Here is a 12,405-nt window from a genome sequence, read left to right as displayed (position 1 = left end):
TATTACCACCCTATGTATTCAAATGCTTTTTATGGCTTGTTGATTGAAAAATGGAAAAGTTTAAATTCTAAGACTAAAGATGCTTATAAAGATTAGGAAATGAAAACAGTACTTAAGAAAACAGTACTTAAAGGATAAGACAGTATATATATATATACGGTTCTACCTGACATAGCCGAAACCACACAACACCGACAACCACATCACCGACACCACATATTCGACAGTCCATAAACACGAAACCACACATAACCGACAACGAAATAACCGACGGTACACAAACACGAAACCCCATACACTGCACACACCACAATAATTATTAAAACAAAACACATCCCCATTCCACAAACCACACACACAACACAAGCACACCAAAATCCTTACAAGCCCACACTAAACCTTACCCTAACCCTAAGGTCCTCACGTCACTATCACTTACCTACCGCTCCTAACCCTAACTCACTTAACCCGCCCCTATCGCCCTAACCCTAACTCACTTAACCCACCCCTATCGCCTCCCTAACCCTAACTCACTTAACCCACCCCTATCGCTCCCTAACCCTAACTCACTTAACCCACCCTATCGCTCCCTAACCCTAACTCACTTAACCCACCCCTATCCCCACAGACCGTCAATCTCCACACTTACCTGCTCTCGCACCCTAACGTCCGTCACACACCGATACTCACACAGCCTTTCCCATGTCGGCATCCTCGGCGTTGGTGTTGTCATCCGTCGTGTCGGTCTTCTGCATTGTCGATGTTCTGCCACTGCGATATATATATATATATATATATATATATATATATATATATATATAGTCAGGTAGATATATATATATATATATATATATATATATATATATATATATATATATATATATATATATATATATATATATATATATATATATATATATATATATATATATATATATATCTACATATGTTGAATCCTGTCATTTGGTCCTTTGAGCAACATTATATATGTGTCATACTGCAGCTTCGATCACCAGTATCAGGGTATGTGGAATGATACAGACATACACAAACATATAAACATATATCTGTAGATAACAGAGATGCAAATATACATGGAGGTGTGTGTGTGTGTGTGTGTGTGTGTGTGTGTGTGTGTGTGTGTGTCACATATGTATATGTGTTATGTAGATGTATGGGGAGACACAGAGATGTATGTCTCTATAAATAAATATGTGTGTATATAGATTTTATATATATATATATATATATATATATATATATATATATATAGGGAGAGTGTACTACTGACACACAGATATGTATACAGATATGTATGTTGCTGTAGACATATCTATATATGACAAGTCATTTTGAGTGGGGAGCAACAAAACTGCACTCTGCTTAACTAAGTGTATGAGCATGCCCAGTGGGACTTTTGTAAGTTATAATCTGACTCCAGTCCACACCTACCTCTACTCCAGTCCAGGATTTGTGTGCCACACAAAATGACATCTGTCCCTGTTTCTGCACTACTGCACATCACTGAACTCACCTACAACTTTCTTCAGTTTTGTGTTGTACTTAATATGTCACAAAGGTGAATAATATTACACTAAATACATGCTGACAGTCTGTAGCACAAACAGTAGTAATGCTTGTCATCCAAAATAAATTATGTCTTGATTAGAATCATGAATGCTATGACACAAGCTAATCAGCTTAGCCCTTTGAGCCACATAAGCTGTTTGACAGACAGTGTCCATTCATCACATAATGAAATACATAAATATGTATATTGTTATTCCTGTGATAAGTAAGATGTGGAATGTATGATTAATTTCTATGTTGCTGTCCTGAGACTGCCTGACATGCTGATATGCCATTGATGCGTTTCTGCTACTGCAGTTACAAGGCAACACTGGTGTGTTGGGGGTGGTGGAACACCACCACATGCTCTGCTGTGATACACAGTAGTCTGACTATCATGTCTCCCCACTGTCTAACATCTCCCTTGACAAATGTACTAGTAAATGTTGCAGTAGAACTACATGAGTATTCCTCACATGAGGCCTAGTGAATGCTCATAGAAACAAGGTAGTGGAATTGGTACCTGTAGCCCCATGTGGATGTAATTTCTGTCCAAGTAGCCCACTATATTCATTTACATGATGTACCGGATCCATACATGCAATGTCATAACACAATAATCCTTACAAGAACTGTGAAGGTTATGTGCTTACTTTGCAAATGCCGCAGCTGACATGACCATAGTTTGGGGCTGACACTGTCTAATGCAAGCAGTACACAGCCAATATATGAGTAGGTACAGGATGTGTGGGTTGCCTGTCATCATTTTTAATGTCTATATGTGAGTAGGAGTAAGGTGTCCATCCAGAGGTCACTAGGCTGTTAGTGAATGTGCTAGGGATTGCTTCTAAGCCAATGCCAGGGCATATTGAGCATACCTATGAATGCCTACAAGGGACATCAGTAGGGGGTTCCTCCTCTGAACCTTCCTGTGACTGTGGCTGTGGTGACCTAAGCACTGGTGGGGGACTGTGCATCCCGTCCCTTTGCTGATCCTGCTGCAGCTGTTTCTACAGGATCATATTGTGTATCATAGCACATACTGTGAATATATGTGCACATGTGGCTGAAGAATGCAGCAGGGCTCCACCAGATATATCGAGACACTGGAACCATGACTTCAGCAACCCAAACACATACTCTATCATGTTCCCAGTTTGTGCATGTGCTCATTATGGCATTCATCTGTGGTCATGTGTGCATTTCTGATGGGGATCATCATGCACAGTTCCAGGGCATAGCCAGCATCCCCCAGTAAATGGCCATTTGGGATGTCTCCACAGCAAACATCTGGCACAGCTGTGATGTGTGCCAATATGGGAGTCATGATAACTGCCAGAGCTGCCAGCACACATATTCAGGATAATCCCCTGGGCCTTACACATAACCTGTCAGTTGATGGAGTGGTACTCCTTGCAGTTAACATAGATTCTACCCTGTTCACCAGGTGGATCCTTGATATGCACCAGGAGGCAATCTATGGCACTCAGTACCTCAGGGTAGTATGCTACATGATAGAACTGTTGCATATTGCTGGTAATCACCTCAGGGGAGAGAGGAAAATATATGTGCTCACCGGTATGCGGTAGCATAGCATCCACGACCTGGTGGAGTACCCTCAATGCAGATGCCTATGACACCCCCTATTACATCTCCATTTGGTCTTTGAAAAGTACCTCTAGCAAGTATCCTAAGGGCTACACATACCTTTGTTTCCACTGGAATGCATTCCACTCTGTTGGATCTGTCTCTGAGTTGAGGGCAGCAGATCTCAGTAAGTTCTTGTAATATGTCCCTGTCCACCCTGTAGCACTCCACACTCTCCAGGTCATGTAGCTCCTGAAAGATTACCCTGGACCTGAACGCTCTTCTCCTTCTCAGTCTAGGCCTATTGTCAGCAGCACCAGCAGCAGTGAATTTAGGATGTAACACATACAGATGTAGCAGACCTGCAGCAGCCCCTAGCATTATCTCAGTTACAATTCCCAGTTGTGAACATCAATGGTCTAGAGTATTGGAGGAAAACAGAATGTATATTCATACTTTGTAGGTGCAGCATGCATGATTGGCTAATTAGTATGCATTCCATCTGCCTAGAATGTGATTAACATAATTTAAAGGACCTACTTTAACTCTGTGTGCTGCACCATGCAGCATATTGTATACACATTAATAAATATTCATTGGAAATATCTGCTTTCCATTCATTGATGCCTATGTCATCAATGTCACATGGGTCGTGTGTCATGCAAACACATTCAGCTATGCATTGCGCAACATAGGTTACACAAAAGTCAAAACCAATAATTGAATATATCTGATTTTAATTGCTTGTTGCCTACATCATTATTGTGACCTGGATGGTCTTTCCATGTGAACACGCTCAGCTATGTGGCACGCTGTGCAAACATGTGCACCAGAGATTAAACAATCCTAAAAGTGATTGGATACATCCCCCTGCTGGCATTCACATCCAGTAGGAATATTAATATCGTGTAGCAGCCAACATGAAGTGACTATGCGAACATGAATACTCCATTTTGCTGTTCAATTCACCTCATTTGAATACATATCTATGCTGATAGCCTGGAAACTACATGGTTCAGAGCCATATGACCTAGGCAGCAGCTCCAATGCACCATTGTAAGGCACAGACACGGGGAGCTATAGTACATTTCCGACATATATTGTAAAATGTACATTTTTTTTGTATTAAGCATGATTACACACTACAGCACACAGTGCAAGCAAGCCAAGATTATTAAAGAAAATATAATATTATTTTAACTTATCCACTTCCTCTTTCTGACATCCACAACATTGTTTTTGCACATATCTGTATGTGATCATACAGTTTCAGGGGATGCATGTCCACATTTCTTCTGTATTACAAATCCCCTTTTCTCTGTGTAGTTTCCTGTGTATGGAAAAAATCGGCGTACACTACAGACACTGACACAGGGTCTACACGGATGCCATTCCACTTGTTGGATTGCTCAACCTGCCTCAGTTGCATAAGATTCACCTGTTTATAATGTAATTTGCATTCCTTGATATTTTTCTTATTGAATCTAATACTGTTCATGCTGGTGTACGCATTGTGCCAGGATGCGTACACAGAAAAAAAGTCATGTAGGTTTTATTGAATTCCCCTGTTTGTTTTGTAATGAATGTACAATGAATTTTGATTTTATTTTTGATGTTTGTCCTATAAAATAAATGTTATTAAAGCCCTACTCTGAAGGTGGTATGAGAGTATACTCTTCCTCTAAGAATAATGGCAGAAGCCAAGATGGTGACTCAACATGATGGTGATGCTACAACATCTGTCCATACTGACAAGACTTTAAAACATGTTGTCAGTAATGGTTTATTTATTGCTGAGCTGTCTTGTGATGGTTTATCAATTTATCTGATGGTATAATACTGAAAATGCTCAATGAAGCTGATAAACTCAGTGATTCCAAGACTAAGAAATAATGGAGTGGTCACATAAAAGATACTTGACTCTGATTTTATGGCTGCAGTGACTGCAGTGGCTGCGTCTCCTTTGGGAAGGCGAAAGATGGTAACCATCTGGTTGCAGCTCAGGACTGACTTTTGCGAAAAAAAATGCAAACATAATTACTTAGAAGATTGCTGTGTGAAAATGAAAGACCATAGGAGTATATTGACTAGGGAATGAGAAGTTTGGTCTAAATTATTTGTAAAACTTAAAAACATACATTTTGCAAGTGTTGTCAATGTTTTTGCACACAGAGAGATTGTCTATGAATCTCACATGAAAATCTGCCTTTTGTTGATATAGTGATTATTTTTGAGCCTCCAATAATCAGATCATGCTTCCCTGTTGCTTGCCTTTTTGTTTGGTGCCAGTGAATCTTAATAATGTTTTATCTGCTTATAGCACATGGAGCTTTACTGGGCTTCCTTGTGCTGTAAGCTGCATCAGTCTATGCATCAATTCTTCTAATGTCCAATTAGCGATTGACCTATAATTGTCCTTAATTTGCAATATCCCCTCTTCAATTCTTCTGCCTTCCCTAGATTTTGAATAACTCCATGGTTTGTAATTTTCTTATCTTCCCCTATATCATTTCACTGCTTATCACCAGCAAAATGTAATTAGTTTTATATAATTTCTTGCACATAACCTTTTTTTGTTCTTAAACTTCAGCAAAATGACAATAAACAACAAGATAATCCCAAAAGCTCTTTATTAAGCCATAAAAGTTTGTTGCTTAATAAAGAGCTTCTGGGATTATCTGGCTGTTTATTGTTTTCCTGTTTTGCTTGTTCATTCAGAGGTGGTTTTGGTTTGTTCTTAAACTTCCATGTTTGCAGCCTTCTCTGGGATTGCTTTATTTTTTTCTCTTCCAACTTGCATAAAAGTCATTTGATTTCATGACCTTGCTTTCTACATCACCACTTTGCAACACTTTATTATATGTAAGTTTGTTCACTCAGATTGTGTATTGTTCTGGACCACCATTTAACATGCTTTTCCAGCTAATCACCTTTACTTTTGTGCTATTCATCCTTGAATATAACTTCTCTCTTTTAAATTGTCTCATTTACCTCAAGTTATCCCATTTGTCTACAACTGCTTGCACACTCACCATTTCATTTTGAAGCAAATGTGCACTATTCTTCTTTACTATTACACTCCCAAACATAAACCTAATGTTAGCTTATTTTTAAATATCAATCTTCAATGGCATCTTCAGAGTGCATCCAGAAATATAAGAAGTTATATCTAGATTGTTGTACCTGAAACAAAGAATGCTGGAAAATGTAAGAAATGTATGGTTAAAAATTTTCAATCTTTCTCACAAAGCAAACCAGCTCATGTTTAAAGTTATAGAAACAAATCTATAAAGCAAATTTAGAAAAGAAAATAAGGCAGTAAAAAGTTTTAGTGTATTGTACAAAGAAGAGATCAATCCACTCTTGGGCACTACATTAAATAGGGAAAGGCTACAAAAGTATGGTCTATTGGATGATAATGGTTTCGAATAGACAGAGCAAGCTAATCGTATATATATTGCCACTGCATATGTGAAACAAATATATAGTCTTAAGAAGGATACTGTCATACTTAAGGTTCACTTTGGCAGCATACATGTTGTCAGAATCTGAGTGTACATTGTTGGAAATAAATTTTTTTGTCTTAGAGATAAGTAGTATTTTACTTAACATTTTAGCAATATACTCCGCTGGTTGTATATATGATGTGGTATTACTGTAATAAAGGCCTTTTACAGGAAAAAAATATTGTGTGTACTCCTACTTGAAAGGTCTAAAGAGGGGATACAAAATTGCAAGTGGTTGTTTGGTGATTGTATGACATTTTTGTAAGAATCATTTAGCTAACTGGGAAATTATTCTTCTTTGTCAAAATGATTATACAATTTTGGTGACATTGCTACAGGAAAGGATCTCTTATTTATGGATAAATTAGTGGTTAGAATTATAGAATGTAATTCATGAATTATAATATGATTCATCATTCTCTTTCGGCTTTTCCCGTTAGGGGTCGCCACAGCGGATCATCTCTTTCCATTTCTTCCTATCCTCTACATCTTGCTCTGTCACACCAACCGCCTGCATGTCCTCTCTCACCACGTCCATAAACCTTATCTTAGGCCTTCCTCTATTCCTCTTACCTGGCAGCTCCATCCTTAGCATCTTTTTCCCAATATACCCATCATCCCTCCTCAGCACATGTCCAAACCAACGCAATCTCGTCTCTCTTGCTTTGTCTCCAAACTGTCCAACATGAGCTGACCCTCTAATATACCGATTCCTAATCCTATCCATCCTAGTCACACCGATTGCAAATCTTAACATCTTTAACTCTGCCACATCCAGCTCTGACTCCTGCCTTTTTGTCAATGCCACTGTCTCCAACCCATATAACATAGCTGGTCTCACTACACTCTTGTAGACCTTCCCTTTCACTCTTACGGATACCCGTCATTCACAAATCACTCCTGACACTCATCTCCACCCATTCCACCCTGCCTGTACTCTCTTCTTCACCTCTCTTCCACATTCACCATTACTCTGAACTGTTGATCCCAAGTACTTAAACTCGTCCACCTTTACCAACTCTACTCCCTGCATCCTCACCATTCCTCTACCCTCCCTCTCATTTACACACATATATTCTGTCTTAGCCCTGCTGACCCTCATTCCTCTGCTCTCTAGAGCATATCTCCACCTCTCCAGAGTCTCCTCAACCTGATTCCTACTCTCACTACAGATCACAATGTCATCTGCAAACATCATAGTCCACGGGGCCTCCTGTCTGATCTCATCTGTCAACCTGTCCATCACCACTGCAAATAAGAAAGGACTCAGAGCTGATCCTTGATGTAATCCCACCTCCACCTTAAACGGATCTGTCACTCCCACTGCAGTCCTCACCACTGTCACACTACCCTCGTACATATCCTGTACCACTCTTATACTTCTCTGCCACTCCCGACTTCCTCATACAATACCACAACTCTTCTCTAGGCACCCTGTCATATGCTTTCTCCAAGTCTACAAAGACGCAATGCAACTCCTTCTGACCTTCTCTGTATTTCTCCATCAACACTCTCAGAGCAAACATTGCATCTGTAGTGCTCTTTCCTGGCATGAAACCATACTGCTGATCACTAATCATCACCTCCCTTCTTAACCTTGCTTCCACTACTCTTTCCCATAACTTCAAGCTGTGACTAATCAGTTTTATCCCTCTGTAGTTACTGCAGCTCTGCACATCACCCTTATTCTTAAAGATAGGTACCAAAACACTTTTTCTCCACTCCTCAGGCATCCTCTGACTTTCCAAAATTTCATTAAACAATCTAGTTAGAAATTCCACTGCCATTTCTCCTAAGCACCTCCATGCTTCCATTGGTATGTCATCTGGGCCAACAGCCTTTCCATTCTTCATCCTCTTCATAGCTGCCTTACTTCCTCCTTGCTAATCTGTTTCACTTCCTGATTCACTATGCCCACATCATCCAACCTTCTCTCTCTCATTCTCTTCATTCATCAGCCTCTCAAAATACTTTTCCATCTACTCAACACACTCTCCTCTCTTGTGAGTACCTTTCCCTCACTATCCTTTATCACCCTTACATGCTGCACATCTTTCCCAGCTCTGTCCCTCTGTCTAGCTAATCGGTACAGGTCCTTTTCTCCCTCTTTAGTGTCCAATCTCTCGTACAACTCTCCATATGCCCTATCCTTAGCTTTTGCCACCTCTCTCTTTGCCATGCCTCATCTCCTTATACTCATGTCTACTTTCTTCATCTCTTTGACAATCCCACTTCTTCTTCGCCAGCCTCTTCCTCTGTATACTCTCCTGTACTTCCTCATTCCACCACCAGGTCTCCTTGTCCTCCTTCCTCTGTCCAGATGTCACACCAAGCACCTTTCTAGCAGTCACCTTACTAGTTCTGCTGTAGTTACCCAGCTATTCGGTAACTCTCCACTGCCTCCCAGTGCCTGTCTTAACTCTTCCCTAAACTCCACTTCACAATCACCCTTTTTTAACTTCCACCATTTAATCCTTGGCACAGCTTTCACATTCCTCCTCCTCTTCTTGATCACCAACGTCATTCTACATACCACTAATCTATGCTGCTTAACTACACTTTCACCTGCCACCACTTTACAGTCTCCAATCTCCTTAAGACTGGCCCTCCTACATAGTATATAATCAACTTGTGAGCATCTTCCTCCACTCTTGTACGTCACCCTATGCTCCACCCTCTTCTTAAAATACGTATTCACCACAGCCATGTCCATCCTTTTCGCAAAATCCACAATCATCTGACCTTCTGCATTCCTCTCCTTAACACCATACCTACCCATCACTTCCTCATCCCTCTGTTCACTTCACCAACATGCCCATTAAAGTCCGCTCCAATCACTAGTCTCTCACCCTTGGGTACACTCACCACAACTTCATCCAACTCACTCCAAAATTTCTCTTCCATCGCACACCCAACTTGAGGAGCATATGCACTAACAACATTCATCATTACACCATCAATTTCGAGCTTCATAAACATCACTCGGTCAGACACTCTCTTCACGTCTAAAACACTCTTGGCATATTGTTCCTTTAGTATAACCCCTACCCCATTTCTCCTGCCATCCACACCATGATAAAACAATTTGAACCCGTTTCCTAAACACCTGGCCTTACTTCCCTTCCATCTGGTCTCTTGCACACACAATATATCAACCTTCCTTCTCTCCATCATATCAGCTAGCTCTCTTCCTATACCAGTCATACTGCCAACATTCAAAGTTCCTACCCTCACTGCTACACTCCTAACCTTCCTCCTATCTTCCTGCCTTGGGCACGCCTTCGCCCTCCTCTTCTCCTTCGGCCAACAGTAGCCCAATTTCCGCCAGCACCCTGTTGGCTAACAGTACTGGTGGCGGTCGTTGTTAACCCGGGCCTCGACCGAACCGGTATGCAATTATGAAAAGTTCTCCGCATCAGTAATTTTTGGCAGAAGTTTTATGCCGGATGCCCTTCCTGACGCAACCCTCCCCATTTATCCGGGCTTGGGACCGGCACAAAGAAATGCACTGGCTTGTGCATCCCCAGTGGCTGGGTTATGAATTATAATATGATTACTATGTTTAATTAGAGAATTAGGTTATAGTGTGCATAACAGTGATTATAATGGATGTTTATTCCATTGTGACATACAAATAACATTCAATAATGATATATATGCATATATGTGGCCTGCCTTCCAAACATTTTTTTTGGATATGTTTGACAGTGCTTTCAGTGTCTTATAGGAAGACCAGATCCTTGCCTTTGCTTAATTTATAGTTTGGGTTCACCATTGTTATGAGATCTGGAATTAAAGTAACTTGCCCACTTAGCTGAATATTATTTAGTTAATTATGGATGCTGCTTTATAATATCTTCAACTTTAGATAGAAAGAGAAAAATGAAAATGTTAGTGGAAATTTCAAGTCTTGAAATTTGTTATGTGGATAACCTGAGGAGATGCAGATTACTTTCAATATGACAGATAAAAAAGTTTGGGGCAGAAACTAAATAGACTTTTTATGGATAAAAAATTATACGATACTGAAGATACTTTTCTGAAAAGTTGAAAGGTAAAGTTGGACAAGAATATTAAATTGAAAGATAAATGGAAGACATTTAAAATATCTACATGAAAGAAAATGTAATGAATTAGTACAGTTTTACTGATTATATCTGCATATCTGAAAAGTACAATCACTTTGCCAGAAGAATTGGAGAAAGACATATTAACTCCAGTTTCTTCCTGTCCAGTGAAATGTAGTTAGAACTGCATAATGTCTGACAATGCAGGGCAGCAACATATTCACCCTTTTTCATCACTTGACTTATATTTGTACAAACAAATGTCAAAAAGATCAAACAAAGGGATTATTCTCTGCTAAGGTCTATATTTTGGGCTTATAAATTAAAATGCTGCAATAGAAACAGTTTTGAATATTATTATCCATGGAATTTTTGACTTTGGAAATTTGCTTGGTAAAACAATGGCAACAAAATATATGCTTGGTATAAGGATATTATGTGAACTTGGTATTTAGTTGATCCATGGGCCTTGTGAGGATACATCAATAAAAGCATTATACATAGCAGGCAACAGAGAAATATAATGGTAAAATCTGCAAAGTTTACACAGACACCATGATCACACAGTCCAACTAAAAGTAGCCTTGCAATATAAACAATAATAATTCAGACCCTGAAACAACAGTTACTTTTCTTATTAGGGGTCCATCTAGAACGAGTTTTAGATATGAAATTGACACATAGCAAGATAAACCATTTAGATCATCAGTAATGCAGTCTAATGTATAAAATAAATAAAAGGGTCACTTCCCATATGATGTGGGACTGTTTTTCAAGTGAAATCCAGCAGCAGAGCTCAAGACAAGTTTTCTGTGTTTCAGCCCAGGCCAAATAGATTGGTGACATCTGCAAGTACACTAAGTTTAAAGCACATAACCAGAGAACATAGAGCTATTAAAGTTGACAGTTACATGTAAGTCCGATCCAGAAACAACAACAGAGATCCCTTTTCTCACCGGGGATTAAAAATCAACTTTAGATGAAAAATTAACACAACACAAAATATGAGATTTATATGAGCATTGACAAATGCATAAAATTAAAAAAAATCTATTTCTGAGGTAGTATGGGACTGTTTTTTCAAGTACGTTCTGGTAGAGTAGATCAAGACAAGTTTGTCCTTTCACAGTCCAGAACAACATAAATGGAGTGTACACGAACTTGCTAAATTTAAAGCAGCCAACAAAAATATACAAGATAATTAAAGTTACTGTTATGTATCCAGCAGCAATTCAGACCAATAACAATTTTAGTAGTTCCTACCATCACCATGGAGCAAACAGCTGCAGTTTCAAATGCAAAATTAACACAGCATAAAAATGGTCTTTTAAATCAGCATTAGCGTGCTGAAATGTATGAAATAAGCAAACATTACTGTTCAGATACTATGAGACTGTTCTTCAAATCAAAATCAATTCAAAGCAAGTGTGTCATGTGGCAGCCAAACACAACATTCAATAATATGCCATGGAATAAAAGAAGAGAAGACGATGGTACTAAATCAACCATCACTGCTTACAGCAGAAGAAAAGGCACAGAGGATCACAATTTATCTTGTCATGGCTTATGTCTGTAAATTACCATCATCTATTGCAATAAAATGGCTATGACTTTCAAAGTATGCAGCTGATCCATGAGTTATTGTATGATAATTAGACAATTGTTGGATTCTGCAG

Source organism: Protopterus annectens, chromosome 5.part0, assembly GCF_019279795.1.
Source record: "Protopterus annectens isolate FY-2018-M chromosome 5.part0, PAN1.0, whole genome shotgun sequence".
In the NCBI taxonomy this organism is placed as follows: Eukaryota; Metazoa; Chordata; order Ceratodontiformes; family Protopteridae; genus Protopterus; species Protopterus annectens.
The sequence above is the reverse complement of the archived record's forward strand: the minus strand, read 5'-3'. Positions refer to the sequence as shown.